The 7,472-nt window shown below is 46.1% G+C and overlaps 1 protein-coding gene across 3 annotated transcripts in view; it reads right to left on the bottom strand.

Annotated features, from left to right (window-relative positions):
- LOC110487937 (protein tyrosine phosphatase type IVA 2) overlaps positions 1–7,472 on the bottom strand; it is a 47,206-nt gene that overhangs the window by 17,215 nt on the left and 22,519 nt on the right. Inside the window, exon 1 of one of the 3 annotated variants that reach the window (XM_036971821.1) lies at positions 1,344–1,372. The exons of the other annotated variants lie outside the window; for them this stretch is intronic. The gene's annotated coding sequence lies outside the window, so the exon portion shown is untranslated. Of the gene's footprint in view, positions 1–1,343; positions 1,373–7,472 lie in introns of those variants that run through there. 3 annotated transcript variants of the gene reach the window in all.

Here is a 7,472-nt window from a genome sequence, read left to right as displayed (position 1 = left end):
ACAGACAGACAGAGACAAAGAGAGAGAGACAGACAGACAGAGACAAAGAGAGAGAGACAGACAGACAGAGACAAAGAGAGAGAGACAGACAGACAGAGACAAAGAGAGAGAGAGACAGACACACAGAGACAAAGAGAGAGAGACAGACACACAGAGACAAAGAGAGAGCGAGACAGACAGACAGAGACAAAGAGAGAGCGAGACAGACAGACAGAGACAAAGAGAGAGCGAGACAGACAGACAGAGACAAAGAGAGAGAGAGACAGACAGAGACAAAGAGAGAGAGAGACAGACAGAGACAAAGAGAGAGAGAGACAGACAGACAGACAGACAGAGACAGAGAGACAGAGAGACAGAGAGACAGAGAGACAGAGAGACAGAGAGACAGAGAGACAGAGAGACAGAGAGAGAGGATGTGGAGGAGAGAAAATGAGAGGGAGAGGGTATGTGGTTAGGTAAACTGAAATAGACAACACAGTCACCTTTTAGCAAGGCACTCTTGAAGTTCTTAAAGAGCAAGCCGAGGCAGAGAAATCTTGTTGGGGAAACTGGAGAAACTCATTACATCAGAAATATGACTCCACACATCGAGGCTATTAACCCTATTATCAGAACCATTATCAGCTTTGTACTAAGGTGTTATAATGACCTATTATTTATGACTTTGTATCCAGCCACACACACAGCCGGATCATGCAGACAGACAACACAGACACCCATGAGCTCTTGGCTTCAAGAGAGCCTCTCATAAATCATTTACGGCCCGCCCTCACCTCTAACCGGCTGATCATCAGCCAAGATCTGAAGCGTCTGGACACAGCCGCCACAAACTGGCTTGTCACACATACACTACGAGGGTGAGGGAGTGGGGAAGAAGAGAGGGGTTGGAGGGTGAAAGTAGGGGGTGGTAGGAAAGGGAGGGGAGAGGTGAGAGCGAGTGGAGGAGAGCAAGAGAGAGGGAGACAGAGGTTGGACCTCAGCAGCAGTGTCTAAAGCAGTAGTCACAAGGTGAGGATTATGGGTCAGCAGTGATTCACACCAGCCGACTGTCACATTCCCACGCTCCCCCGTTCACCTCCGAGCCTCTCCCTCCCCGTCCCTCAGTGTTTCTCCTTCTCTTTTCATCCCTAACTCAGCACATCTCTTTGCTACATTCATTCTCCCATGTATTTATGTTTTATCTTTGGGAGCAATGTGTTCCAATTCAACTAGTGTCTTCCTCCTTTCCCCACAGGCCTCTCTCTACATCTTCCCATCTCTCAATCCAAAGGGCTTTATTGGCATGGGAAACATCTGTTTACATTGCCAAAGCAAGTGAAATAGATAATTCTAGCTCTCCTCACATCTTTCTCAATCTGTCGTGGCGCCGGTGTAGAGCAGTCGTCTCGCCCACTGAGCCAAGAACAGAACAACCGTCAGTCTGAGGATCTAGATACTTTAACCTCTCAGGGTTACAACCAAATGATGATAAATGTACTATTTTACATATTGATCACAAAAAAACTTCAACTTTGACATTACCGTGTAGTTGACCAATAAAATGGTCTGATGGGGATGTGGACATTCTCGGTATATATATGCCGAAAGAAAGAAATTCTTACTACAATACATTTTTACAGAAAGTTGGAGCTAACCCTGAAAATACCACTGCTGTGCGATTTTTGAAAAAGTCAGTCAAATCGATCAATAATACTCTTTGTAAATTAAATAGAAAAATATCTGTAGAAACATTCAGAACTTTTGTGAAACATCACAGTTGAAAAAGACATGGCTAATAGAAGAAAAATAGATGGCGTTAAGAGATAGACGGGAGGGGTGAGTGGAGCTGAAGGCTGGGATCAAAAAACACAACAAAAATGACAAATGTATTGTGTCCATAAAATGTGTGTAGTATGTATAAGCATAAGTGATGTCGTCCATTAGTTTACTCCAATTAGGGAAGGGGTGATAGGGTTAGGGGAAAAAAATATGGGAATTGGAAATGGCGCACATAATTACATTGATGGAAGCTACAATCTGCACAATTAAAACTGATCTACCCCTTAAAAATAAAAAAAATAGGACAAACAGACCCTCTATTCCCTTGTTCATCTTCTCCACAGAGAGAAGAAGCACGCTGTGCCTCTCTCTCACACCCTGACCCAAAGACAAGGCTACGATTCTGAGGGTAAAACCAAACCTCTTTTCCCATCTCTCCTTTACTGGCTCTCTCACCCTCTGTCTCCATCACTCTCTCATCTCCTCTCACCTAGCGCCAGTAAGAGGGGCAGTCTTCCAAAGACAATATTATTAATAATAATAATTCACCAACCCCTCCTCTCTGTCTCGCCTTCTGGTACATGTCAACCTGAAATACCTTGTATTACTGCACATTGAACTGGTTACTGGTACTCCCTGTATATAGCTCCATGTTTGTGTATTTTATTCATCTCTACTATTTTGATTTGAATGTTAATTCGTTGGTAAGGAAGCATTTCACAGTAAGGTCTACACTCGTATTTGGCACGTGACATATACATTGATTAGATGTAATCTCCTGTTAGCTGGTGCCAGCATCAGTGCCACTGTTCAAAGGAGACACTAGTTCTCTAGAGTAAATCTCTCCCCAACGCCTTTAATTACCAGCGCCAAACAGCACTAAGCATAATGCACTGCATTAGGGCAATGCCAGACACACAGACAGACACCAAATATGACTAGAGGACAATGTTCATAGAGTAACAGACAAGGGCAGTACAAACTGTACAGCGTCTCAAAACACAGCTTGGAGTGTCTTCAAACATGAGTATACAGGGGTTGGGCTGGTGTCAGCATATAGACTTCCATGTGTCAAGGTCCTCTCTCCCTAATAATAGTCCCCTAGTTGTGTCTCAAGTTAATATGGAGGAAAGGAGAGGAAGCCAATCACATCGTTGAGAGGAACCCCAGTCATAGCCTGTCTCTCTGCGTGGCACTAGCTAGAGGACCAGCCCCCAGTCATAGCCTGTCTGGTCCTCTACGTGGCACTAGCTAGAGGACCAGCCCCCAGTCATAGCCTGTCTCTCTGCGTGGCACTAGCTAGAGGACCAGCCCCCAGTCATAGCCTGTCTCTCTGCATGGCACTAGCTAGAGGACCAGCCCCCAGTCATAGCCTGTCTCTCTACGTGGCACTAGCTAGAGGACCAGCCCCCAGTCATAGCCTGTCTCTCTGCATGGCACTAGCTAGAGGACCAGCCCCCAGTCATAGCCTGTCTCTCTGCGTGGCACTAGCTAGAGGACCAGCCCCCAGTCATAGCCTGTCTCTCTACGTGGCACTAGCTAGAGGACCAGCCCCCAGTCATAGCCTGTCTCTCTGCGTGGCACTAGCTAGAGGACCAGCCTCCAGTCATAGCCTGTCTCTCTGCATGGCACTAGCTAGAGGACCAGCCCCCAGTCATAGCCTGTCTCTCTACGTGGCACTAGCTAGAGGACCAGCCCCCAGTCATAGCCTGTCTCTCTGCATGGCACTAGCTAGAGGACCAGCCCCCAGTCATAGCCTGTCTCTCTGCGTGGCACTAGCTAGAGGACCAGCCCCCAGTCATAGCCTGTCTCTCTACGTGGCACTAGCTAGAGGACCAGCCCCCAGTCATAGCCTGTCTCTCTGCGTGGCACTAGCTAGAGGACCAGCCCCCAGTCATAGCCTGTCTCTCTGCATGGCACTAGCTAGAGGACCAGCCCCCAGTCATAGCCTGTCTCTCTACGTGGCACTAGCTAGAGGACCAGCCCCCAGTCATAGCCTGTCTCTCTGCATGGCACTAGCTAGAGGACCAGCCCCCAGTCATAGCCTGTCTCTCTGCGTGGCACTAGCTAGAGGACCAGCCCCCAGTCATAGCCTGTCTCTCTGTGTGGCACTAGCTAGAGGACCAGCCCCCAGTCATAGCCTGTCTCTCTGCATGGCACTAGCTAGAGGACCAGCCCCCAGTCATAGCCTGTCTCTCTGCGTGGCACTAGCTAGAGGACCAGCCCCCAGTCATAGCCTGTCTCTCTGCGTGGCACTAGCTAGAGGACCAGCCCCCAGTCATAGCCTGTCTCTCTGCGTGGCACTAGCTAGAGGACCAGCCCCCAGTCATAGCCTGTCTCTCTGCGTGGCACTAGCTAGAGGACCAGCCCATGGCAGCCACATTCTGGTAAGGCCAGACCAGCCCTGCTTCCACAACATTGCCGGAAACTCATGCAAATAACTCCGTCATATTTGCAAACTAGTACTTCTGCAATTACACCCAGCTGTCAGCACAGATGGAGAGGAGAGAGCAAACACATCAAGTCAGTCTGTAAAGACCATGTGTTTTTACCACACAGGAAATACAACACGTACTGTAGGGATAGGAACACTGTGGGTGTGAAACTGACTGATATCAGGCAGAATCCTGTAGCCTAATCATACGTAGATGACAAAGACAGGCCTAGACTAATAGAATTTAAAAAGTCAATATTGGTCCATTTCCATTAACTCATTTTAACCAAAAAAAACAGAAATGGCCAAGACAGCTAGGCCTACACACAAAACAAATGCCAACAATGGGCCCATTTAGGCCTAGGCTGCATTCAGTTCAACTGAGTTAGGAGTGCTTCATTCTTTCTGTCTAACCTACAACTTATATAATTAGACTACTTTATGATTAGCATAACGTGTCATTGCTGCACAAGTCTTCATGAAGGAGAACAAAAAGTCACAAGCTGATCAGTTATCCTGCCTTGTTCCACATACACCATAACCAGTCCCCCCGTTTGTAGTTCCAACACATCCCTTTCTTTTCCAGCTGGACTGAATGTTGTTGGGTACACATTGTGTGTCCACTCAGCACTTTAACAAATAGTATAGTATCACCTGATACCTAGAGATAGGAGGCTTAGCCTAGGTCTATATGAACCTAGGAAGAATATTACAACACACACACACACACCACTAAAATACCCACACCTATCCTGAGAAAGAACAGCTAGGTTGCACATTCACCCCCCCTTGCCTGTAGAAGCTAAACTGGGAGAAAAGTGAGTGAGTGAACTTGCAGTACTGGGGCCTAGCTGAGACAGGCCCTGGCTGCGTCACAAATGAAACCCTATTCCCCTTGGTTGAAGTAGTGCAGCATACAGGGAATAGGATGTGCTTTGGGACTCAGGCGCCGAGGCATAGTCAGCTCGGCCCAGAGACAGAGTCTCTTCTATCTGCAGTCACGTGCTCCCCTGGTGGGCCTGCACTGTACGACACTGCCAGGCAGGGAGCGTGGGAGCTGATAGGGGGAGCATAGTAGACCCACCGGCCTCAATTAGCTGGCCACTCTCAGGACAATATCACACACTGAGGAGGGAGGGGCGGCAGGGGAGAGAAAAATATATTCAAAACAAAAAACTGGGAGGGTAGTGGCTAGTGCTGAGCGATTAAACAACATGTTGGTTATTATTTTTTTTTGACGAAGGTTCAATTATTTGAATTCCATTTTTTTTTCCTGTGAGCTCAATGTGCATTTTCTCACTGCAGTTTCTTTAGAGATCAATCAGATCAACCCAAACTGTGTGATTTAGTAGAGAGCCGTTTCCAACAGGCTAATATTCTACACAATTTAGAGCAGAAATGTGTTAACGCATTGCGAGCCTGATGGAGAGCAGATGCTCCGCGAGGTATCTCTACCTGAAAATACATGATCTAAGATATTGATAGATGGTATTCAGCAGTAATATTAGAATGCCTTATTTACATCAAAGAACTAAAATGGTGATTTTGTCAGACAGCATCGGCAGCAGCTCTATAGAGATGAGATGACTTGGAATAATGAAGTCATCAAATCAAACGTAATAAACACTTTTGAAATATTTTATTCAAGTAATGTGAATAAATAGTTAATTGATAACCATAATTTAGTCACTGTCATCATGGAACTCTTATTGACAGTTTTATTCTGTTACACAGCATTCAACCCACAATGAAGTGGATTTAATGTAAAAAAATATAATACATTGAAACTGAAATCCGTGAATTTCTTCATAATCCAACCAGAACCAAACCGACCTCAAAAAGCACAAATAGCTCAGCACAAGTAGTTGTGTAGAGGGTGAGAATGAGCCCAGTATCAGAGAACAGAGAGAACAACCCCAACAGGTAATGACAGAGACGGGAGTTCAGCCAGGGGCACCTGGCTGGGGAAAACTAGGTTAGATATGAAGGCAAAGCAGCCGTGTGTGTGTGTGTGTGTGTGTGTGTGATATATATAAAACCGAGAGAGTCCTAGCCTAATTACAAAACAACTGACTGATGGAGAAATAATGGGAGTGAGGTTTATTTGCATGTTAGTAAAGTAAGCAGTGGTGAGTGAGTTGTGTGTTTGACAGGTCACATGTACTAGGCTGGCATGATCAGCAGTGGGATAGGTGCCAGTGAGAGACTGCCTGGAAGACAAAACCACAGGAAAGACCTACTTCAATGGAACACTAATCGACTAACAATGAAGCAATTAGGCAGAAGAGGCAGTGCTGTATCAGGAGTACAGTCACAGGTAAGAGGCAGTGCTGTATCAGGAGTACAGTCACAGGTAAGAGGCGGTGCTATATCAGGATTACAGTCACAGGTAAGAGGCAGTGTATCAGGATCACAGTCACAGGTAAGAGGCAGTGTTGTATCAGGAGTACAGTCACAGGTAAGAGGCAGTGCTGTATCAGGAGTACAGTCACAGGTAAGAGGCAGTGCTGTATCAGGATTACAGTCACAGGTAAGAGGCAGTGCTGTATCAGGATTAGTGTCACAGGTAAGAGGCAGTGCTGTATCAGGATTACAGTCACAGGTAAGAGGCGGTGCTGTATCAGGATCACAGTCACAGGTAAGAGGCAGTGTTGTATCAGGATCACAGTCACAGGTAAGAGGCAGTGCTGTATCAGGATTACAGTCACAGGTAAGAGGCAGTGCTGTATCAGGATTACAGTCACAGGCGTTGATCGGCACGACGCGATAGCATTTACCCATGACTGTATTCATGATGCAGCACTGTTTCGCATGCCTTTTTGCTTTTGTAAAAACTTACCAATCTACTCAAATAACAATGAAATACACATTTTCATTCAAACCAAGTCAATTCAAACGATTTCATTCTTCCATCCGAAGATATAGTCCAGACAAAAAGCTAGTTGTTAGTTATTTTGGTCATGTTGCTACAGGCGCGACAAAATCATTCATTATGTTTGCATAGTTGCTATGCAAAAGAACTGGTCGTCCATTCTAAACAAAATGGTTGTCACTTGCTAGCTAGCCAGCCAACTTCCGCTAACTTCCGGCTTATACTAACCCCGCTGTACCACCCTAAATGCTAGGCTTATACTAACCCCGCTGTACCACACTAAATGCTAGGCTAATACTAACCCCGCTGTACCACACTAAATGCTAGGCTTATACTAACCCCGCTGTACCACACTAAATGCTAGGCTAATACTAACCCCGCTGTAACACACTAAATGCTAGGCTTATA

Source organism: Oncorhynchus mykiss, chromosome 32, assembly GCF_013265735.2.
Source record: "Oncorhynchus mykiss isolate Arlee chromosome 32, USDA_OmykA_1.1, whole genome shotgun sequence".
Classification (NCBI taxonomy): Eukaryota; Metazoa; Chordata; class Actinopteri; order Salmoniformes; family Salmonidae; genus Oncorhynchus; species Oncorhynchus mykiss.
The sequence above is the reverse complement of the archived record's forward strand: the minus strand, read 5'-3'. Positions and strand labels throughout refer to the sequence as shown.